Source organism: Accipiter gentilis, chromosome 3 (assembly GCF_929443795.1).
Source record: "Accipiter gentilis chromosome 3, bAccGen1.1, whole genome shotgun sequence".
Taxonomy (NCBI): domain Eukaryota; kingdom Metazoa; phylum Chordata; class Aves; order Accipitriformes; family Accipitridae; genus Astur; species Astur gentilis.
In genome coordinates this window covers 38,715,929-38,741,027 of record NC_064882.1, presented here as the reverse complement: position 1 = coordinate 38,741,027, position 25,099 = coordinate 38,715,929, and the positions used below count along the sequence as shown (strand labels likewise).

At 41.5% G+C, this 25,099-nt stretch overlaps 1 protein-coding gene across 2 annotated transcripts in view; it reads left to right on the top strand.

Annotated features, from left to right (window-relative positions):
- The first annotated feature begins 1,136 nt into the window (after positions 1 to 1,136).
- SH3BP2 (SH3 domain binding protein 2) overlaps positions 1,137 to 25,099 on the top strand; it is a 93,642-nt gene continuing 69,679 nt past the window's right edge. The window contains exon 1 of one of the 2 annotated variants that reach the window (XM_049833326.1): positions 1,137 to 1,455. The gene's annotated coding sequence lies outside the window, so the exon portion shown is untranslated. Of the gene's footprint in view, positions 1,474 to 25,099 lie in introns of both variants that reach the window. The other variant, XM_049833357.1, reaches the window with a different exon arrangement.

The following is a 25,099-nucleotide window of genomic DNA, read 5'->3' as shown; positions in this document are numbered from 1 at the left end:
CCCGGCGAGGGCTGAAAAGGAGAGAAGGCGCCCGGGGGCTGCGGGGCGGGAGAAAACGGGAGCGGGCCGAAACCCGGGGGCGAGTGAGGGGGAGCGGGAGGCTGCTGAGGGGACGGGGGAAGTCCGGGCTGAAGGAGGGGGGAAGACCTGAGGGGAAGGAAGGGGGAGACCGCTACGGAAGGGGGCCGCTGGGGGGGGGGGGGGGGGAGCGAGGGTCCTTCGAGGGGCTGGAGGACGGCGCTGGCTCCGCGTTGCTGAATCCCCGTAGCGCGGCGTCCCAGCAGGAGCCGCGGCGGGAATTTCCCGGTTCGGAAGGGGGCTTTCCCCGCTGGCGGCGACCCCCGCGGCCGGGCCGCTCGTCCCCCCTCACCCCTCTACAGAGGCCGCGGCGGTGGTCGGGCCGGCGCATGCGCCGCCGCGGGTCAGGGCGGGCGGGGGGGGCCTCCCGCCCGCCGCCGCGGCCCGATCCTCACCCCGGGGCGGCAGCCGGGTCTCTGCCCCGGCTTTGCCCCCGCAAACGGTAACGAAACGTCCAGGAAATCCTGTAGAGCGTGTTGGAGCTTGGAACGGTAGCAACGGGAAGGCTTTGGACCCAAGCGAAGCAGCGCGGCGCTCCTCCGAGGCTGCACAGCTTTGCAGGTTTTGAGGAGAGGCTTGGCTTAGGAAAAGGCCTCGAAGAGACCAAAATCTCCCGGTCGTCAAACTCCCCGTCATCAGCTCGTGTTTGTACCCTCGGGATTGGGCATGGAGATGAGCGGAGTTGGTGGGAGTGCACCCAGCTGCCTGACACCCACCCCACAGACGGGTGCCTCGGCCGTCCCGGCGGTGGATGACTTCGTTATTGGCAGTGTAGCGATAGAACCTGATAATGGAGGACGCGGCTGTTGGAGGGGTTGCCCTGGTGCGGTATTCCTCACAGCGGGAGGGGACGATGGTAGACTGGACCGGTGTGGTTTTTGGATTGGTTTAGTTTTGTCCGTGTCATCATACCGGTGGAACGGCTCGGGAGGAAGAAGCTGTAAACCAGTACAAAAATAAAGCCTAGGTTACGTTTTGTTATTATTTGTAATGACGTTTATTGCGTCTATATCTATGCATGTGTATAATAACGTATACCACACGGAGCTCTATATGTGCACACAGCCTTATTACACTCAGTTCAGCGCAATCATAGAAGGTGTTTCTGGACCAAACGCTGTCCAATTACAGAGCAAGTGAAAGTCACCACATGCAAGTGGTAGAGGAGGAAAAAAGACTTTGGTCAGTATGATGGAGAGCAGCCTCCTGTGTTGGCACCTTAGCTACTTGTAGGTGTCAGGGTAAAAAGATACAGCAATAAAGAATTTACGTGGAAGAATTTACAGGAATCGGAACATGATGAAAGGGGAGGATACTGAACTTTAAAGTCGAGACTCTCAGTGCCACTGGTGACGGATCGGAAGCCGCATGATACTGGTGTGTATGAAATGCAAGGTATAACGTTTCAGCCTTTCATGAAGGCGGTGGGTGTAAGTTGAAACAAGAGGTTGCCATCAAATATAAGGAAAACTCTTTCCCTGGAAGAGCAGTCAAACATTGGAAGTGATAGAGACCTTCTGAGGTCCCTTCCAACGTGAATTATCCTGCGATTCAATTCAGCTTTTTCAAGGTGGAAAGTCGTCGTTTTGTCACCTCAATTATGCTAGAAAGTGTTATCCAAAAGATTAGGAGCAATACATTCAAAATGGTCCGTTAGCTTAGCTGTTTCAAAAAATATAACTGAATTTTATGTGCATAGCAGATCCTGTGTGACAGAAAAGGGTAAAACACTTGCCTAAGGTACAGGTCTGTGGTGTATTTGCTATTTCGTCTTCTAAATAATGTAAATACCCCATGATTAAGGACAGTGAAAAATCTGTTTGGAGGTTGAGGGAATACAGTTTTTGGTTTTTTACTTGTACAGCGTTATATCCTACAACCTTAAGACATTGGTTTTGTTGTGAAGAAAGTAAAGTTACTGCTTCAAAATACCTGCACTTTATGGTTTTCATATATGCTAGTAGGAAAAGGGAAAAAACTGCATAGACTTCATTATATGTTTTCAACATCATTGTGCTACAGTCAGAGCTAATTGAAAAATTAAGAGCAAGATTGCTTTTGATGACTGTCAAAATATTTTGTAGAAATGTATGATGAAGCCCTAGTAATGGAGAAATCTGTTTGATTTCCTACCAGTTCAAACTGCAAGGAAACTCAGAAATCCAATGTCTGCAGATGGGGCAGTGATGTCCTCAGACCAAACATCAGGGAACTTAGTTAGCTATCAAACAGAATACTTTATAATACAGTTATATTTATACTCTTATATCAGTATATTAAAATCAAGCATTGCATCTGATTACTGAAAGTTTGGCATTAATAGTGCTTTGGATAAAGACAGCACTCCCCCAAGGAAAACACCACTGACTTACGGGAAATTTGACCTGCGTAAGTCGTGAGTAAGAAATTGATCCCGTATGTTCTCAGGAATGCCCTTAGATGACTGTTTCCTTTTGTCAATTCTGAAATATGGAGGAATTCTTGGGAATTCAGTAAGAGAAGCTGATGCCAAAGAATGAGTCACATATTAAGATGTGTTTCATAGTGTACCTGGCTTTTCCGGGATTGCCTCTCGTGTGCTGTTCATCAGATCTGCTGATAAAGCAGCTGGTCTGTGGAGTGGTGTAGTTGTCCTTTTTTGGTTTTAGACAATCAAGTTAAGGCTTCTTAAATACAGTAATTCTGGTCAGCAAATAATCGCATGAACAACAGGCATGCTGTGCACTATATTTTCCATACCTTACTGGTCTCAACTTGAAATATAAGGTGAAGTTCATATTAACTTTTTCTCAGGACAGGATGTAACAGGATATTAAAGCCACTAGAGAAAAATTTAACCTTAAATTAAATTTTGTTAAAGAAATCTTAACAAAGTTGTTTTGAATAAGTAATTCTATGCACATCACAACCAACTGTTGTAACGCGTAAGAAGTGTCACACAGTGTGTGAACAGAAATGATTAGGTACTACCTAGAAACAAAAAGGAGATGAAGCAGATCTTAGGAAACCAGGAAGAAGGAAAGGTGAAGAGTATAGTTAGATTAGATTAAGTGTGCACAGACGTAGATATATTTAAAAATTAATTTTAAAACGAGTTACTTGTAGATTTGGTAAGAATAATTCCTTTGAACATAGTAGTTATACCTCTGTAATATCAGTGCAAATAATACAAGAACGAGTCTCTGTATTTGAAAGTGTAATTTTGTGCGGACAAGACTATAAAACATATTGGTACAGGTTCTGTTGTTTTCCAAATAGTGACGTATGCTCAATTTGCAAGAACGTGTATTTTTATTTGTGAACTCCAGACACTGTTCAGCCAATCAAGCTGTGTTTTTCTTCATTGTCTTAAGTCACCACTAATTGTCCTGGAGGGTAAGTCATGACCTAATGACAATTATGATATGTTCTGTTGCCTTGAGCTGATTTACCTAAGCAGAGCTGGTTAGAAATTAGTAAGCGATCCTCTTGCTGCTGTAGGCTGAAAAAATCAATAGCAGTTCACATTTCCTTTGCTGTTGATTGTGCAGTGCAAAAGGGAATAAAAACCCATAATGGTTTATTTTCCCCAGTGAAATCATCTGATATGATGCTACTGCTACAAAAGCTGCCTGCCTTAGAGCTCTGCGTGCATCCGAGAATCTAATACTCCTGCTGAGCAAGTAGAATGTCTACACTTCTGTGACTCGTAGTTTAACAGTAATTATAAGCTGCAGCCATGTTTACACTTCTTACATGGGAAGGAGTAAACATCCTTTATATACATTACTGTACTGGATGTTCTGATAATTGAATGTTCTACGTATTTTACAGTTGGAATGGCAAACTTATGGAGAGGTTAGCTCGAGGGCATTCAGGATTCCCAAAACTGGATGAACTCATTGCTATGACATACATATGGAGCCATCTCCACTGGGACTCTGATTTGGGTCACAACATTCCTTTTTCAGTCTTGTTTTCCATTTATACACATGAAAATATTTAGTGTAGTTAGGAGAAACAGAATGATTTTTATTTATTTCTAATGTAAGCTTTTTCCCACATGTTTTTTTGCACGGTTTGAACCTGGGAGGATGTCAAAACCAAAAGTGTTTTGATGCTTAGGGCAGAGTCCCAGGACCTGTGTTCTGAATCACAGCAAGGCTGAAATAGCCAGAATGAAAAGCCATGACATCAGCCAGATCCAAAGCAGTGCTGTTGCTTTTCCCTAAGAAGTGTTTCTTTCACATTTATCTGGACTAAGATGGTTCAGTCTTATCTTTCTTTATAGGTGTTGGCAGATAAGCAGGATATACACTTGTAGGTCTCTCTCACAAGTCTTGTGATCAGTTCAGGTCTATATCCAGGCAACAGGCTTCTGCTATGCCTTGTTACTCTTTAATGCTTTAAATCTTTGCTGCAATTCACCTTTCTGTGCAGGCTTACTGGTCCTGTGTTGGATATTCCCCCCCACAAGTGTTTAGCTGTTTCAGGCCTGGCTTTAGTTTCTTCTGGATATTTTTACTTCTTGCAGTTTCTCCTGTTTGCCTATGGCACAGTAGTATGAGTTCACTGGGTCTTGCCTTACAAACTGGAATTTATTTCTGTTGTTGATGCTGTCTCTTGATCTGAGAAGTTCAAGCAGTATGCTTGGTCCTTTAGGAAACTCTATCACAACATAACTGATTTTTGAGCTATAATTTTATTTACAGGAATGCAAAAAAACTCCCTGTTTGTTGAACACAAGTTACCGACAACTGGAGACAGTTTGCATACTCACAGGCTTAGACTACTACAGCTACCACTCCTACTGAGAAAAGCAAATTACTTCTTTGAGCTTGTAGTTTAAAAAACTTAGGGGTTTGCCCATGTCTATTTATTCCTGGTGGGCAGTGCAGGATACGCTGTCTTGTATTCGTCATAGGACATTTTTTCCTAAAAACTGATGCTTTGAAATACTCCAGAGAAACCTTTTTTGGGTTGCAGGAAACACTCCCCAGCTCTGATATTCTTAACATGATCCATATTACAGGTTCCTTGGGAATTCTGTATACACAGATTGAATTTTCTGCTTTGATTAATATAGAGTGCTGCTAGTTTTCTGGTTTCTGTTATTCACCTTTCCTTAAAGGCCAGGCAGTTTTAAAGCTAAATTGGGTGAAAGAAATAAAATTATTAAGTATGACTAAATGCCAGGCACTCAGTTGCAAGACTGGAAACAAAAGGTTGCAGGTGAAGCCCTAATTCTTTGTGGATTTGTTTTATACATTAATGTTGTGTAATGAAGCTTCCTAATGCAGGTTCCATGGTGTCTGTGATCCAGACCACTCATTCTAACTAGAACAAAATCAGTTTACATGTTTCTGATCTTTAGCTTTTCTGACCTAGAGAGCAAACAGACCTCTAGAGTTTGATTAGAGAAATGTTTGATTTAAATGTTTTATTTTAAATATTTGTTTTAAAAGGATGATTGGGAAAGGTAATTTCCTAAGACTATCAGGAAGCTCAAAAGAAATTGTAGTTGAGTAGAAATTCTATATATAAATCAGGAAAAAAAGAAATACTGGAGGCTTCTTAATATGTCCTTGGTACTAGATGGTGAAATAGTTTTCAGAACTAGAATGTTGAAGAAGGGCTGGAAGGAATTAAGTAAATAGAACAAGAAAGTGGAAGTGTAAGTGTAAGTGGAAGTGTCCTTGCCACGCCATTCACTCCCCTCCCACGCACCATGCCATTTCCACATAAATAACACAATTTACCAAAATTCTGATTACTGTCCAGTTGAGAGGCAAGAAACAGCACAGTAATGTTCCTCTGGAGCTCCACTATAAAGCAGAAAATCCATTAATCATCCTGGCAGGACATGGAAAAGCTGTTTTCAGCAGAGTTTTAAATTCAAGTAGTTGATGTAGTCTTTTGTAGACTGAAGAAATAATGCCATATAGATACCAACTGCTGAAAACTTCAGCACTTGTTTGAATGTATTTTTGTTATAAGCAAGAGTAAGTATATTCTTAATTGTAGACGAGTTGTCCATCACACTTGAAGTAGACAAGCATTTTGACACTTTCTGCTCTCAAACAGGATTCATGGAACATGGAAAAATAGTGTTTCTGAGGAGTCTGCATGCCAGTATCTGTTCAGCCTTAGAGCAATAAACCAGTTGTCCCGGTTTCAGCTAGAATAGAGTTCATTTTCTTTTTAGTAGCTGGTATAGTGCTGTGTTTTGGATTTAGTATGAGAAGAATGTTGATAACACACTGATGTTTTCAGTTGTTGCTAAGTAGTGTTTATACTAAGTCAAGGAATTTTCAGCTTCTGATGCCCAGCCAGCGAGAAGGCTGGAGGGGCACAAGAAATTGGGAGGGGACACAGCCAGGGCAGCTGACCCAAACTGGTCAGAGGGATATTCCATACCATGTGATGTCATGCCCAGTATATAAACTGGGGGGGTTGGCTGGGGGGATGGCTGCTCGGGAACTAACTGGGCATTGGTCAGCGAGTGGTGAGCAATTGCATTGTACATCACTTGTTTTGTACATTCCAATCCTTTTATTAGTATTGTCATTTTATTATTGTTACTATTATCATTATTAGTTTGTTCCTTTCTGTTCTATTAAACTGTTCTTATCTCAACCCACGAGTTTTACCTTTTTCCTTCCAATTGTCTCCCCCATCCCACTGGGTGGGGGGGAAGTGAGTGAGTGGCTGCGTGGTGCTTAGTTACTGGCTGGGGTTAAACCACGATACCAGTTTAATGTGAACATGCAGATGTGTGGATTATAGAAGATTAAATCAGGAAACAATAAGAAAAATAACATATTTCTTAAAAGTAATAACTCTTGAAAAAAGCTACTGCAGCTATTTTTCATGGCTAAATTTGCCTAAGATATCACCAAGTGGCACAGGAACTTACACTTGTGGTACAGTGAAATATGCCTGTTTCAACGGGAATAAATCTTTTCGGGTCTAAATGAAATGCTTTCTCCATTTAATTATATTCTATTTATGCAATATGTTATGATTGTTGCTGGGTTAATGTACATTTTAGGGTAGATGGCTGTTTGGCAAAATTATTGCACTATCTTTTTGCCCTAATCTGTAGAGGAAGGACCACAGGGAATCCTATACATATGGTTTTCACTGAAGTTTCTGATGAGAACTACTAATATATTTAACTGAACAAATAAAGAGGCCACCATTTAATGGAGCGAGTTTGAGAATATAATTTGATAACTGTTTGATTTCTAGTGTCTCTTCCCTTGAGTTTACTTGGAGTAAGTCTTGTCACATCTTAGTTTGCTTTGCCATTTGAAACTTGCACTAATGATAATAGTGACTTACTGTAGATGGTTTAAAGGCAAAAAGGCTGCAGAATATTAAGTATTTGGTCCATGGAATGAAGATCATACTGAGTTTTCACTTATCCTTACTTAATTTTTAGACAAAATCTCAAAGTGTTGACTTAAAACCGGTTAACAGAATGACATCAGTGTCTGACCCATTATGACTTTTTTATTGATACACTTATCTGCCTATGACTGAAATGCTTAGAAGCCAGCTGTGAGAAAGTTAATTGTGTTAGGCCTTGCATAAACAAAATACTTAACGATCTCTACACTGGAATACTCTACCTACTGGCTTCTTTGGGAGCTAGTCTTAAGCAGATCATATTTAGTATAATTGTGACATTCCACTTCAAGTGTGTGCAGATACACAGGGCTAGTTTCAGAAACACTGCTTTTGAATTTTAAGGATTTCCACCAAAGTCATGGTTTTAATGTAACCAACTTAGGAAATATTCCTGTTTCTCTAAGGGTTGGTTGAAATATCATCATAATCTTTTATTTACTGAAATTACACCTTTTTAACAAACTTAAAGATGATGTTACAAGAGAGGTGTGGCTTGGAGGGAGAGAGTGGTGTTGTTAGATCCTCTGATACAGCTGGAAAACAACAAAGACCTTTTGAGACCATCTCTACTTCCCTAGATTAGTTAATCTGTCTCTCGCTACAAACTTTGCTTCTATTCTATCTGTAGACCATCACCTTTGCACCACTGCTACTGTGACTTACAGATAAAACAACTTCTTGTAGTAGTTCTTTTTACCTGATTTCTGAAATGATAGTGATGGCCATTAGCTGACCCAACAGCTTTAAAAAATGAAACATAATCTCCCCTGTCTTTTATTTCCTGTAAGCTATCCAGGAAGTGTCTCAGAATGAAAGAAAAGCTATGAATTTGCCAGATAATGAATCCGACTCTTGGTTCATGGTTCTTTCCTGTAGGCAAAATTATAGGTTTCTTGTAAACTTAAAGGAAGTGGAGTGAAGGAGTTCACTTGCGTGATAATGAGAGTAGCCAAATGATTGATTAGCAGTTGAGAAAACTATGCTTTTGGCATTATTGATTTTCAGAGGCCCTAGAGGAGTGTGGTGGGTTGACCCCAGCTGGCAGGTAAGCCCCCACCCAGCCACTCACTCAGTCCACCCCCCAGCAGGACATGAACAGAATCGGAAGGGCAAATGCAAGAAAAATGTGGGCTGAGATAAGGACAGTTTAGTAAGGGAAGAGGAAAAAAAAGGAAAAGAAACCAAACAAGTGATGCAAAGGGAATCACTTACCACCTCCCACCAGCAGACTGATGGCCAGCCAGCCTCTGAGCAATGACTACTTTCGACACACCACCCACCCCCAGTTTTATTGCTGAGTGTGATGCTCTATAGCATAGAATATCTCTGTGGTCAGTTTGGGTCAGCTGTATCGGGTTGTGTCCCCTCCCAACCTCCTGCCCACCCCCAGCCCACTCCTTGGGGGTGCAGAGTGAGAAGCAGAGAAGGCCTTGATGTTGTGCCAGCTCTGTTCGGCGACAGCTAAAACACTGGTCTCTTATCAGCACTGTCTTGGTCACAGATCTAAAACACAGCACCATATGGGCTGCTGTGGAGAAAGTTAGCTCCATCCCAACCAGACCTAGTACAAGAACTAAGTGGCAAAGTGTTACTCCATAAAAGAGCCTGGGGAGGACACCAATATTTTGTAGCATTTACATGGCTCTTGCAGTTTTCATTTAATAGAAGCAGGCAAGGATTTTTTTTCTCTGTTTGAGAATGAGGAGACCTGAAGCAGTGAGGTATCAAGAGATTTGTTCAAAGTTGCATATAACATCAAAAGAATATAAGCTGAAGAAGCATAAAATGCTTGAGCTACAGAACACTAAAAAGACTTTGGAAAAGAGTACAAAGACATAGGCAATTTTATAGATGTAATGTCTGATAATAATGGGATCAGAATTTTTTTATGACTACTGCTAATAGAAAAAATCATGGTTAGAATAGTCAGAAAACAAAATTTGTTTCTTTCCCAGGTTCACTTATGGATTAATGTCAATCTATACTAGAAGATTATACTTGAAAGACATTTTCCAGCCTCTCCTTTTCCCATTTTTATTAATAATGTCTCCAACCTCAGCAAAATTCTCAGAAGTACATTTCCTGCAGAGCAATATAAGCCAAATGGAACCAGTGTCTGCCAGAGTAGCACCTTCAAAATTTACCAACTTATCTCCGTAACAACTACAAGATATTTTTGCCACATGGGAACCACGTTACCTGTCTTGTCCATGGCTTTTCTGTAGCTCTTCTGACAGAGCATATAACATTCAAACTGCTGTTATCCCCAGGGTGATCCCTATGTATTTATTCCTGCAGCAGCTTGTATGTGGGATTGCAGAAGAGGGATCTAATAAGCTTGGGCAGAGGCAAATGGAAGAGAAACTGGCCTTCATGTGCATTGCGTGAGAACCACTGTGATAAAAGGGCTTTCCTGGTTGCCCTGTGTGGGGAGCAGTTTGGAAGTCTTGTGCTCCTTCAGGTGCCTCGTTGGAAAGAAGCGATGCTTTTGCATGGAGCAGTGAAGTGCTGTCCCTGCTTGTTGTGCAGCTTGTGAACCCCATGCTGCTGTTTCAGGGACTGCCTGGAGTTTGGACTGTTCCTCACTAGTGCGCAAATTCTGTGACCCTTGCCAGAGGAGTCAGCCTGGTGCTGATTTGGTCCGTATCTGTCTTGCTATGGCCTCAGTCTTACAAAGAAACCTGGAGTCTCCAGGATCCGTGAGGGCAGATAGCGGAAAGGGGCCCTGCCAGCCTCTCCAAATCACTCTGCTCTTGTCTTTGTCTATGGAGGCTTCCTCGTGTGTGGAAAAGGATCATGTCCACAGTTCTCCCCAGCCCTCTGAGAGTGTTAGCCTTGCAGTGACTATGCCCTATTTGGCTTGTCCTTAGACTGGATAGGTTTTGCTAAATACATCATGAGATATGGTGAAGTGGTAGAATGAGGAAGTGATACCTTTCTCAAAGTGTAGCATGCTCAATATGATGGGGAGTGGTTATTACTGTTACTTCAGAAGGGTGATGCTGAGTAATTTGAATAAATGTCTGCCATTTATGGTTCTTGATTTCAAATCTGTGTGAGAGATGTACTTCGTTTTCCCGACATGTGCATCACTGTTTTGAAAGTAATATGATGCTATTTGATTTTTGTAGAAGATAAGATGGGAAGACTTGTGTATGTAGCAACTGGTATGGAAGCAAACTGGGAAATACCTGCACCGCTTGTGTTTAATGCAAATATGTACTCTTTGCTGGTAGTGTCCAAAGTGTGATGTAGTTGGTTACTATGCAGAAGCCATCTTGCCGCTTACATGGAGCAAACCATTCAAAAAGGCTGTTTTCCCATATTTTTCCTCCTTCACTGGAGCAGAGAAAACCACCCAGCCACACTGTGGAGGCTTATAGTGATGGGGGTTGTAACAAAAGGGGTTGAGAGCAGGCCCCCCTCACACACACCTTTCGTCTGTGAAATCAGGCTGGCCGATTGCCCTGCTTCCCAGGCCACGTGATGCAGCATCCAGGCGTTGGATGGATCATACAAATCTGACATAGCTTAGAAACTGTAAGTGTACACAGCCAGTCATTGGTTCACGTGCCTAGTTTTTATGCAAGGAGCTTTTAACTTTTTCAATTTCAAGCAATATTGCATATGTAACCTGCTGTTGGAGCGATGGCTGGACCAACAGCTCTGCAGCAGGAGCTGCTTTTAAGCTCAGGGCGACAGCCTTGCTCCCTGCCTGAGCAGCACTGTAGGGATGCCTGGTACCCCAGCCGTGGACCTTGCTGATCCTGACCCTGCCTCACTGACCCCGGCTTGCCTTGCTGGGTACTCGTCTGGCAAACACCCGACTCTTGGCTGACCCTGGTTCCTGCCAGGGGAGCTGCTCTGCGCTTCTGGCTTGGGTCCTGTGGGACTGTGATTTTCGTGGGTAAGGATGCTGCCCCTGCCTGCCTTGCTGCCCCCCTTGGTTCCCGGGTTGTCCTCCCTTGTGCAGCAGCCCACTCTCGCTGCTCCTTGACACCCACAGCACTGAGTTAGCAGGCCATCTCCTGTTGGTGGACTGGGATGAATGAGCTGGAGACCTTTAAAGTTCCCTGATGTTGGAATGTCTCTACACGTATTAAGAATGGGACCATATTAAAACCCTGGATTCCAAGCTTGTGTTACAGCCCTGAGGTGCTGAGGGTGGGGTATTGTTTGTTTTGTTACGGTATCCAAACTTACGGAAGTACTGCTTTGTATCCTCCAGATTTCTGTGTTATAGGCTAAGGCACATAGCACATGCCCTGGCGCATGGTTTGGGGCATATAACTCCTCCTTCACAGAAGGCTGCTAGCAAGGCTACTGGAAGAGGAAAAACATTAACAGAATCATGTGCATATTGTCTGACCATTGAGCAAACAGTCCCCCAAACTATGCTCTTAAAGGTGTAGTCATTTTATCCCTAAAAGACACCCAGGAGCATGCTAACACAGAAGCAGGCTGGATAACTGGGAGATCAGGGTGCAGGAGCAAACCAACTTCATAATAGCATAAATCCACAAATCTTTACAAGGAGCTTGAGTATCGTAGTATCTGAGCTGCTGCTAATAGCACAGAGTAACAGAGATGACCTTATGGCATTTGCTCTATTTTATTTTCCCCAGGAAAAGCTTGGATTATTTTACTTGCCACGTGTCTGCTGTTGCTTTTTGTTTAAAATCTGTGTGTTGCACTATATTTGGGAGAAGTGAAAGTTGAAAATTTGCCATATGCCTGAAAATTATTAGCCTGTATATTCTGAGAGGATCAGCAACATTTATCACTTTGCTCTTGTAGTGTTGCCATTTAAAATTCTAAAAATTGATGTCAAACGTCAATAAACTTATGTCGGGAGGTCAGTATATATGCAGTGACATCCTGCCATGTGGGTATTCTTCCGTAAACGATGCCAGGCTCCCTTAGCACACCTCTGTAAAGAAAACCTCTATTTGGATGCACTCAACTTTCGTATTAATCTGTGAGTCACGTTAATGTTTAGTTGAGTATCTCTTCTTGTAGCATACTGATTTACATGCAATATCAGGCTATTTAATGTCTATTTAATGAACCAGGTACATCGCTTCCTAGAAAAATGAGGTACAATATAGTGGTAGGAAGTGGCGTTTGATTTCTTTCAGTTTGCATTGTTTTGAACTTTGGTTTTAGTTGTATTTGTGTAACAAAGCACAAGTATTTATGTGCCAATCAAGGAAAAGCAGAAGTTGTAACACGGCAGCTTGAGCTATCAGGGTTCAGTGCTCAAGACTGTCACGTTTCTTGTTCTGGAGGTCCCCAGTTTGGTTCTTGATGTGTCAGTCAGGAAAATGTCTGTCACAGCTGTACTTGTGACTTTCTGAAATTTTCTCACCACCGAAAGAAATCAGACTGAACCTGGACTTAACCAAGTTAGTGCAACTATAGGAAAATTTCAGAGAACATTTTGGTATGGGCAAGGACAGAGTCTGAAACTGAGACTTGTAGGATGCTGTTTGTATGCCTTTCCCGTTTGTATGACGCTGCAAACCAAGAAAATTGATTCCCCGTGCTGTGCATGACTCTGCAGTTATGCGATTGCTTTACTGCGCGAGATAGCTGGTGATTTATAAATAGCTCCACTTCCTCAGATGCAGCTGATGATTACAGAAAAATATTGCTCAGTGGTAAAGCTGGAACACCTAGTACTTATTTCCCATAACCAACAGAAAACAGAAAGCAAGGTAGAAAAAATGGGGAGATAACTTATAACTTACAGTTCATTTTCAGCATTTTGTTTTTTCTTATTCCTTTTTGTGGGATCAGTTATTTCTCAGGGCATGGAGGTCCAGCCATTTCTTATCCCTCTGCCGTTTGCCAGGGTGATGCCAGTCCTGCATTTCTGTAACTTGGGATCTTTGTGAGAACAGGTTGTTAGCTTGTATTCCCTTTGATCTGTCCATCTCGGACATCTTTCATAGGCACTAACATGCCCACTGGGGTCGTTGCAACGTACAGAAGATCACATTACCTCAGTGTGTCATTTCCATGTAAACACAGATTTTCCCTGAAAGTTAGTTACAAGGCTTTTAAAAGAAAAAACCTTCTCATATAAACATTCCAGGGTAAAAACTTTGTTTACATAGTCTTATAAAATATTGTATAGAAATAGAAATTATATTACAATTGTAGGAGCTGGTTATATATTGTTAGTTCACACTTGTGTGCATGTGTAGACACACACAGTGTATGCTGTACGGTCTTTGCAAATATGGTACAAAACTGATACAATATACTGTAGAAAACCAGATGATAAAAGTGCATCAATCTGTACAGTCAGTTGAGTCCCTCATTCTGTTGAGAGTACCAGTGAATTTTTTTAATTACTCTGGACCCATGGATACTTAGTTACTGAGCTTTGGACGTTGGGATTATTTCGTGTATATCACAACTCGACCTAAGGCAATGTATTTCAATCTGCCAATAACTATCTAGTCTTGTTTGAAACAGTTTTTATATGAAAAGATTATGGATTCCACCCATTTACTTCAAAAATTCTGTGAGTCACTGCATTGAAGAGAAACTGAAACGGAAATCTCTCCACTAATATTTTTTTACCCATTTTTAATCCAGTAGTATCCGGATAGTTTGCTAACAGGTCAGGGCTCCAGAGGCTATTTACATGTTACTTGGGCACCATAGATCAAGGTTCTAACTCCATGTGACTGCAAGCCAAGAAAAAAAGATCACCTTATGATCAGTTCCAAGATTACTTTCTGGTTATGTTTCTCTATTATTAAAAAAAAAACCAAACAAAACAACACCCCCACCCCCACCCACCCCCCGCAAAAAAAAAACCAAACAAAGAAACCACCCCCAAAAAAAACCAAAGGAAGATTGCTATAGGGGTTAGCAGGAAAATGACCAGTGAAAAATCTTCAAAGAAGTAGATTAGTCACAAGAAAGCAAGCCTGTGGGGTTTATTTACTTTCAGTCAACAGGACTTTGTTATTTACTGGACCATTTCCATAGTGGTTCTTAGTGGAGGAAAGTTCTCAGTGGGCCTCAAGATGTGAAACTAGCAAATTCTGGTAATCTATAGATTTTTATTGAACTGGCATCCTTCTCAAAACAGAAGTTATTTCCGTCTTTATTACATCTTAATACAGCTGTATGAAAGCTGCAATACAAGGAGATCCAAATCATATTTTACAGTAAGATTTGTAGACGTTTTCCCATTACCAATTGTTCCTTTTCTCTGTCTCACTTTTGTACTTTTTGTGATCTAAATAGGGGACTGTGACATGTTTGGTTTTCAGTAAAGTAAAAGGAAGTGCACACAGTGAGTTTACCAAGTTTGTCACCCCAGGCTAATAAATTGACTTGCCTCATCTTTGTAGAAGCCACACTCTCCCAAGAATTTTCTAATTCAATTAATTAATAAATGTCTTCAGTAGAGCCCTTTATAAAATGTTGAATAAAGCAAAACATCCATCGTAACTGGTCCAAGTTACCAGGAAACTGCTGCAGATTTCATTTAACATTTCTTAAGCATTAATATTTGCTCAAATTACTGATTTACATCTAATAAAAAATACTGCACATTGCTGTGACTGAGCAGTAATAATGTTACCTAGCACTCTTCATCTGCTTTTCAAACAGTTTACAAAGGTAAGTAAGTATTCTTATTCCCCTTTTAGTGATAGGAAGCCTTGGATGAAGAGGAATTAAAGGACAATTAAAAAAAAATATAAGCAGAGAAAAACAGGTGTGTAAAAAGTAAAGTAGCCCAAATAGAGAAATTTAATCTAAATATAAATGGGGGGTGGGGTGTGTCAGAAAGAACATAATGAGGCAAAATGAAATCTGTTGTAGTACCTATTCATTCAGAACACACAGTTCTGTTTCGTAAGCAAGTTCTGACAGCATCGCTCATTTTTCCGTGTTTTTCTTTCTCTAGAAATAAGATAAAGGTGAATCAAAAATGCAAAGCCAATAAACGCTTTCACATCAATGGGAGAATGTGTTCTTTCACAAGTTTCGTCTGTGTCATCATTTTCCCATAATGTATGTTACATTTTACACACTGCCTTTCAGTTTCCTTCTTTACTACCAGTAAAAGCTACCATGTTTTTAGTAATGCTATTTACTGTAGCCAATGTAGGAAAAAAACTTCAACTTTTCTTCTAGAGAAGGCGAATTCTATACCAGAGATTCAGTTCTTCCTCTCACAGATTTCTCCTCGTGTCATTTCAAATAAGCCTAACCTCTGCTTCAGAACGAGCTAACTTAAACTTACCATGGGAAGGCCACTGAAACTAAGTTTATCAATCATCTGAGTTTATACTCGCAGCCTGAATGTGATGTCCTTTCCCACAATTGCTCAGGTTTCTGTTTCTGTCCCGAACTCTCTCATTTTTAGCTCTCGGCCACTTCCCTTCTATTATTACGATAGTACAAAACCTCTTGATATATATTCAGATTTAATATTGAATTATTATTTTTAAAAGAATGAAAAAATGTCCATCTGATTGCTGAGAAGTCAAACAGATCATGGAAGAAGCTGCGAAGTGATGCTGTTAAAAAAAAAATCTCAGCTGCCTTTCATCAGTTTTAGTAAAATACTGAAGACTGTTCAGTGGAGCAGTACATGAACATTGCCAGCTGATGGCCACCTCCATTTCTAAAGGGCATCTGTGATATTCTTAATAAAATGTCCTTTACAATAATAGATTGACACTGAGGAGGTAAATCAAATCTTTTCCTTATTTTTACCAGTTTTCTTACTTCCCTTGTTTGGTGTTGTGGATGGTAGCAGAGGGAAACAGTGGGAATTTTGACTCTTCTACTTCATTTTCACAGCATTTTTCTGTTCTTCGGTGTTGGAAACCTGGCTACCTCATATCACACATTCCTTTCCCCATCTGTAGAGAAGTTCTGGTTTTCGTCCAGGTTGTCACGTATCAAGATTCAGTGGACTCGGTTTTCTGGCTGCTGCTTTTGGTGAGAACAGCAACCCCAGCAATAACACAGCTATTTTGTATCTTCTGCTCAAAAGTTATTTGATGTCATCACCTTTACATAGGCAACAGTTCCTCTATGGTACAAAGTGATCCTGTGCAACATCCTCTTATACAAATACCACCTTACTAATGTAACTCAGTAAGGGAAAGGCAGAAACTGCTTTAAAAATAAACTGATAAAATGTCAAGTGGAGAGCAAAAGCATAAAATACTGAGCAGATCAGTCCTTCTTTTGTGTGTTAGTGGCTGAACTCTGTGCTCAGGCTGATTTGGCTTTCCTTGTATTAAACTCTCACAATTTAATCCTACCAGGAGAATTACATCACCTACCCAACACCCTCTTTCAGCTGGTATCGATGATCCAGCCATCATAAAGTCGAGAGCTATGAAGTGCTGCATTTGGCTTTGTCAAAGGCCTTGGGGATCCATCACCCCGATAGCAGACAATCTTTCTGGATGATGCTTCTTCGGCCCTTACGGCTGGGAGCATCAGGGGTTCCTGTCGGCACCTTCGCAGTCAATCTGCCATGCTCAGTCACGTCTCACTGCACCGTGCCTCGGCGGGACATCCAGGACAGCCTGCTGGGCTAGGTGCGTCTCACAAACAGGGGTTCCTACCTGTATCCCGGGGGTGACACTGCTAACCGTCATCATTAGCTCACAACCGCATAGCAGGCACATGTGTCTGGACGGTCGTGTTTGTGTGTGTTTTGAATTTTGCTTTATTTGCTTTTCCCACACATTCATCAGAACTGTAATAGTAAAGACACTATCATTCTTCCGGGCTTACAGAGCTCTCGTTGTTCTCGTCATCATCCACATTTTGCAGGCACTGCAGTGTGGTTTTCTGGAGGCTGCCTTTGACACTCAACAGAGAGCACTGATCCTCACGAGATAAGAATTCCTACCCGATTAGTGGAGTCACTCGGCTGGATCACCCACGTGCTGAAGTTTTCATTTGATTCAAATGCACGTTTTTGGTCTCAATCTACAGTGTGTCCAAGGTTCATCTTCATGAAACTGTAGCTGTGATGACACACTCCTTAAAATTAGTAACTTTGCCTGACTATGGAAGGCAGTGGTGGATTCAGATGGGCTTAAAGTTGGGTTTGTTAGTTGTTAGAATGTTGGGTTTATTAATCGTTAGAATATTTCACGAGGCCCAGCTCTGCCCTGTGACAGCTCATCGGCTTTCTGTCATTTTTCCCCATCAGGTAGGTGCTTCCCCTTGTGCTGGGTTGTCCTGGGAAGGACTTGTTGTGTAGTGCGTGGGGAGTTTCATCTACCGTGTCATGCGAATGTAATGTAACAGGCGCTGTATGTCTGTATGTCACAGCAGTCATCGGTGTAATTTCTAGTTGTGATTGCACTGACTTGAAACCGCTTGTGAAAGTACCATGTGATCAGGGGTGAATGTGTGTGGTGTCACTATCAATACAATTTTCTCTGGTGTCATTAGTTGTGAGCTTCTAGTTCATATAATCACTCTGTGCTTATTTCCTCAAGAGCTCTGCAATTGGCAAGTCTGATTTGATTGTCAGAAGTATTAGGTAACTGGAGCACAAGAACTTGGATTGAAATTGCTTTGCATCATGGTGAAATTCAATTAACTTTATTTTATTTTTTTATTGATTTAAAAATAAAATTATAGCTTTTTAATTAAAAGCAAAAGAGTTAACGTAAAATTAAAAGTAAGTTTGAAGTGTTCACAGAGATTTCAGGGCAGATTCACTAGCCCACTTCAAAAATGCCACCTTTCTTTGGAATATTTTGGAATTCTTTTGGAATATTTTATGGTCTCTCAGGCTACTATAAGCCCTGTGCTTTGAGTCATGTACTCCAAGTTTTCATATATTCTAATTTTTTAACATATTTGCCTCATATGTCTTTCTTCTTAGGCTAGATAGTTTGAACTTTGAACTTCACTGATTTGACATCAAATTAGTCCTCTGGTTTACCATCTCCTTCAGTTCTTCACCATTTTATCTATTTTATCAGCTGAATCTTACCTTATCTTGTATGGTGTTGGGGCACAATGGAAATTAGATCTGTGACTCCTCGTCAAGCCTTCGCCCTGTTGTAAAACAACATAAACACCCCAAAAATTAATTAATGGAAAGAACTGATCTAATCATTATCTTTGCTGAAAGAGAATTTTTTTCTCCTGTTCAACAATTTTCCTCTTTACAGTCCAGTGGGGATTTTGCCTGTTGAATAAATCTGCAGAACATGACTCATGAAATTACACACAGGCTTCAGTTTGTATATTAGTGGCCCATTTTAAATCACTTTGTGCTACTCACAAGCATAAAGTTAATATTTTCTCTAAGTAAAGTTTTTTGCAAGATTTTAAGGCCTTGGTATTTGTGCTGATATTGTTTAGACAGATGAAATTGTATTTTGGTTAATCCTGAATAAAGAAAAGGGCAGTAAAAGCAGAGGAGGATTTTAAATTAGAAGGCGCTAAACCATCGCTATTCAGCATTAAATGTACTTTTACAGGAAAATGTTTTCTGGGTTTTTCTTTTCTAGTTAAACTGCCCATATATATTGAATTAATATCTGCAGAGTGCTCTAGAATAACTGTGTTTTGGATAATAAGTTCTCCATTCTTTTCCCGCACTTGTGCAGGTCACTGGGGAAAAATGCCAAGTTTGTGAACTAGAAGTCACCATGTAAACATATACCTAATCATATATGTGTAAATATACGTGTGTGTATATATATACGCAACACAGTAGTGATATGACCACATGCTTTTCACATTGTTCCATTCCAATATGATACTTTGGGGAAAGTAATAAATATCGTATTTGGAAAAATAGAAAGCATGTAAAAATCAACTCAGAAAAAATGGCAAGTCCAGTATTTCCCATGCTTCTAATCTAATCTGTTGTTATTGTTATCAAAAGCTGTATTTCATAAATAGCCAATGATCTTTTCCTTCCTTCTCTTTGCCGGAGTCCCACGCTCTCCTGGGACCTGAGTGCAATATAAAAAAATTATAGCAACATAGTAATAAATAAATAAATAAATAAATACCACTTGCTTATCTGTCTCGGGAGGGGCAGCTGGGCAGCTCTCTGGCTTCAGCCCAGCTGCCGCTGAAGGGGTGGACAGGGTACTTCAGGACATGGTTTAGTGGGCATGGTTAATGGTCGGACTCAATGATCTTGAAGGTCTTTTCCAACCGAAATGATTCTACGATTCTATGATTCTCTTCTATGACGGGAGGTCACACAGCAGGTCCTGCGCTGGCGAGGCGGGGGGGCCAGCAGGTTCTGTCAAACCGTCATTTACCGTTCCGTCATTTACTATGAAATTAGCCTAAGTCCATAACCGACCTTTCAGTCTTCTGGCTTGCAATCTTTTGCTGACTGTTGTAATCTCTAGGATTTTGCTGTTTCCAAGGGGTTTTGCACTGACAAAACACAAGGGTGAGACCCACAGGCCAACGTGGCCTGGAGGTACCTTCTGGGGGAGGGAGGGAGGGAGGGATGGAAAGAAGGGACCATAGGAAAAAAGGAAAGGAAGGAAAGAAGGGAAGAAGGGAAGGAAAGAAAGTAAGGAAGGAAAGAAGGGAAGAAAGGGAGAGAGGGAGGAAGGAAGGGAAGAAGGGAAGGAAAGAAAGAAAGGAAGGAAAGAAGGGAAGACAGGGAGAGAGGGAGGAAGGAAGGAAAGAAAGGAAGAAAGGGAGAGAGGGAGGAAGGAAGGGAGGAAACAAAGAAGCAAACGAAGACCCTCGGAGGCCTCCCCACAGCACAGCATGGCAGGGCAAGAGGAGGGGAAGCAGGCGGTGCAGCTGCAGCCTCACGTTTCGTGTGCTGTGGGCTGAGACGCAGGCTGGGCTCCACCTGAGGTGCGTGCAGCTGCCAGCGCTTTTAGATTTGGGACGCAACCCTGTCCCCGCAGTCCCCCTGCCACTCCACCGCTCAGCTGTGCCTCGTCAACGAGTCAGAAGTTAGCAGCTGCATTACGTCTGTGCGCGGTGGGTGTAAAGAAAGCAAAATCTGATTCGTGCCGTTTACCCCGATCTTACAAAGCACAGCAGTGTATCACATCGAAGCAGCGAAGGCCTTTACCGGTGGGATATTGCTTGCCTCTTCCAACAAAATGTGGCTGTTCCCCAACCAGCATATTCACACTGCTTCGTGTAAACATTGCAAGAGATGCTGAGGAGGGCTAGGGACATGCATCTGAGGGCTAAAACCCAAACTGGACAGGGTTTGGTTATTTTTTATGGACAAAGAGCGTAGCCAGAGAAGGAGGGGATAGCTGCATTCCCCTGGCTTCCTGCTGCGGCAGCGCTGCTTCCCCATAGTGTCTCGTATCGCCCATTTCGCACCGTAACGATTTAAAGGTGATGATACCCACATTTGTTTGACCTTTCTGGCTGACTCAGGCTAAACGAGAAAAAAAGGAATTCTGAGGAAGCCGAGGTTTTGCAGTGACCCTCTGCCTTGGTGCCTGAAGTCTTCATTGCCCTCTAGTGACAAGCCATGAGGAGGCTGTGGCCCCTGTTGTGGGAAGGGAAGAAAGCGTATAAAAGTAAAAAAGGATTAAACAAACTTATATACTGCTCCCTCTCTGTGCTTATTTAGTGTTTATCCCCATTAATCTTTTGTAGTAAGCTTTTTTATTAGTGCCATTGATTTACTATCTGTTTAGAAGGTATATCTTTTCTCCTTGGATGATAGCCTGCACTGTAATGTCTAAATATTTACAATATTCTTGCTGAAATAATAACTAACGAAGCTGTAATCGCTTCAATGTTAAGAACAGGTTCCTGTGTGATGGCTAATACAGGGAAGATAGCTGCGATCACCTATGTTTGAAATCCCCATTATCCGCTTGCCTCCATTAGGAATGCTTTGCAAATACAGCTTTACCAGCACACTGATAACAGTCCAGATGGAGGCAATTGGTAGTCATAAAAGGAGGCAAAAATGCTTTTGCTGATACAATGCTATGTGAATTTCTGAAATAAATTTTAGCACCTCTACCACTGGTTTAGGTGGTACTTTTATACCACTATACGTATGCCAGCTCTGGGGCTGATTTCTGTGTCAGTATGAATTGCAGGCCCTAATTTAGACAAAGTTTAAATCGTTGCTCTGCTTGGACTGCGCTAACTACTGCAAAGGAGTTTATATCAGCACACCACCTTCTCTTCTGAGAATGCAGGCTCACAGCGTGGCTAAACCTGCATGCAATCACTCAGGCTGGAGACCTCAGCGAATGCCCGTACTTCAGCCCACCTTGTACTACAGACGTGGGATTCAAGCACTCTCCAGCCACAGCAAATCTGTCCGCAGCTGATTTCAGCTTCTCTGCAATCAGATTGTTTTGTCCTTTTATTTTTGTATTGCTTGTTTGCAGGTTTTATTTTGTATGATAAAAGAATAGTCTCATTTTCACTGGATTTTCCTGTGACATCCCTAGCTTCTGACTTGAAGTAAGTCGCATGTAACCAGGGACAGTTGTGCTCCCCAGGTAGATGGCTGCGCCATGTGTTCTGTCAGAGAGAGGAGCTCAATCCCTGCTCCTGCATGGACAGAGATCATGCTTCTTGGCAGTGGAGCCCTCAGGGTGAGATACTCAATTACTCATAAATCTGCATTGTTGTTGCTGAGGAATGATGACCCGCTATGATACTATACCGATGAATGATGCTGATGACCTGCTAAATGAGGCAGAGCCAAATTTTTGGCAACGGTAGGGCACACAGCACCAGGAGTTTCTGTTCCACCAATGTGTGTGCCACCCAAAAGCCGCTCATGTCTTTTGTCCTAGAACAAGGGGAAACACAACCGCATTTAGAGGCCCTTTTGATAGGAAATCTCCATCTGCCCACAAGTATTGGAAGGCCCTCGGTTTTTACATTTTCATTGCAGATTACCTACAGTACAGAAAACCTGGCAAAAAGATATTTCGTGTTTTATTCGGCTAAGAATTCCTTGTCTGTAGGGCTTTGAATTCCTCCTTGAGATGCTGGTCACAAAGATTCTCACCTGAGATCAAGAATCTTTTTGTTGCCTCTCTCATTCTTCAGAATATTTACTTTTACATTATCATTAAGCCAACTCACAGCAAAAAATTTTCAGTTCCTTATGAGTCATAATCATCAGTACAGAGCTTCCCACCCTGACCATCAGTGGACTTAAGAGTCATCATCACAAACCTTGCAGTTATGGTGTTCACTTCTTAGGACACAGTGGCTCTTTAGCCTTGTCTTGGTGATTGGATGGTGAGAAATCATCACCCCAAGTATATAGTTCCTTATATGTTATTCTGTGTGTCTTTGACTCTGGATAGACTGAAATACCATACTGCCCTAGTTCAAAAGTTCACAAGCATACGTGAGCCTGATGTTAGCCAATGCTTACTTCTACAGTAATTATTTGCTAATGCTGTAAAATCCTGGAACTCATTTCAGCATTGGCTGATGTGACTGCATGTCAGATTTGCAAACCCACATGCTGTGCTTATCCCAGTCACATGTCATAGCAAGTTTTACCTTGTCTCTGATGATGCACAACTCTTCCTAGGTCTGCCTGAAGGATGCTTTTTCTTTCACAAATCCTACCCAGGCTGACAGTAATGTAAGTTCCTGGAGCCTGGAGTTTCTATAGACGGTCTCAGGTCACAGGATGCACGAATGTGCTGGAGCTCTAGACCATGAAAAGTACAGGCTGTACATTTTTCACTGCATCAAAAGATAACATGTACAGGTGCTGATAGACTATCAGCCTGATTAATTACATGGTAGATCAAAAAAAGGGCTAGTACAGAACTTCTGTCTATTGAGAAGCTGTTGATCTTTGGATCATGCATTCAGAATTATAACTATCTGACAGCAATTTATCTCACAGCTGTCCTGAATATGTTTGCTCAAAATTAATTTTGTTCTTCTAATAAAGGTGAGAAAACAAATTACAAAAGGGCAGATATTTGTCATGGTCTTACAGAAGACAGTAATATCTCAGAGTAGTCCGTATATTCTATACTTTATATAGAATAAAAAAGAACAGAAATTCCACGTTATCATGTGATCAGAGGTGCAACTGAATTTAGAGCAGCATGAATCTTTCCCACTGCATGTAGTAACCAAAACTCTTGCTGCTCATAGAACAGAATGTTCAATGACGTTGCTTCAAATCACATAGTGCAATAGGTGTAGGGAGTAGGATGTGTTTTGTTTCCAGGCAAAATCAGAAATACATCTCCCACAGTTACCATATCTCGATAGAGTGAGAAACTCTGTAAAGTCCCTTGCCCATTTCCTTCTGCTTTGTCACTCCTGAGTAAACTTCCCAATTCTTGACGTTCATACTTCTGTATAAATATAAAATGATATATAATGGCAATGGTATTTACTGTTAAGTATTTTTCTCCATAGGAACTCAGAAAGCTTCGTAGTCATCAGCGGATTAAAGGCTGCAATCATGTGTGAAGCAGGTGTGGCTTGATTTACATATGCCTTTTGCATTTTGTTGAATAGGTCAGTGACAGAACCAGAAGGAAAATTCAGGAGTCAAGACTCATTTTAACCTTTTTTTAAAAATAATCCAATTCACATAATATATAAACATAAAGTAATTCAGCAGCTTGACCCTGAAGGTAGTAGTTCTGATCTCTTAATTATAACATGGAGTATTTTGTGTATGTCAGTTAAAGTTTCCATATCTCATTTTCCTGGTTTGTCAAGTACAGAAAATAGTAATTACCCTGTTTCTAGGGTCGTTAATCCTTTTTAAGGACTTTTAAGCACTATAAAAAGAAAAATCCCCTGCGATAGCATTCCTAATAATTATGCAGCTTGGCTGTCTGCAGACTGGAGGGCTTGACTGGTTACCAGGGGCTGTAATAACAAGAGTTTCAGACACATCTTGATGAGATGTTATTACTCAGGTCATGCCTCTAGCCTGTTGCTGTGTTATGAGAACTGCTGCCTTCACCACTGGCAGTTTCACAACTTCCTTCTGGCTTCTAAAGTTGTTTCCAAGGAATTCCTTTCTTCTGGTAACTGGTAATGATTTCCCAGGCAACAGGTCCTGATGCTGGTGACTGTTTCATCTTCTCCTTTATTATTTTAATGACATGATAGAAACAGACCACATCTTCCTTTTTCCTTCCACAGCTTTTATATATAAGGTCGTCTTTGAATTTAACAGTGTGGGTGCTTGTTGGAAGCAACTGAAAACCAAGAAGAGTCATTCATTGCTCAATTCTTCCTAAAGGAAAGAAGGAAGAAGCGTCCATGGGCTGGAAGAAGAAGAGGGAAGCTAAGGCTAGCCCAGCTCTGGCCAAGACAAGAGCAAACAGGACAACAGCTGGAGTGTGTAGGGAAGATATCATATTGATTTGGTAAAGAGTTTTATTCCCTACATCAAAATGCCTCAAAGATTGGTCTTCTCAAAAAAAGGAGAAAAATCTCTCTCAGATTCACTTGTTCCCCTTAGCTCATCCCTCTCAGATACTCATAGACAATGGGTACTCCTGATCCTAGTAAAGCTTGTGATAGACACCTTTTCAAAAAGAAATAAAGGCTAGCACTCACATTCCTTGAAAGCAGCAATGGTGAAGAAAAACTGTAAGCAAAGATGTCTTGGGAATATGGGAAGCCAGCTGGG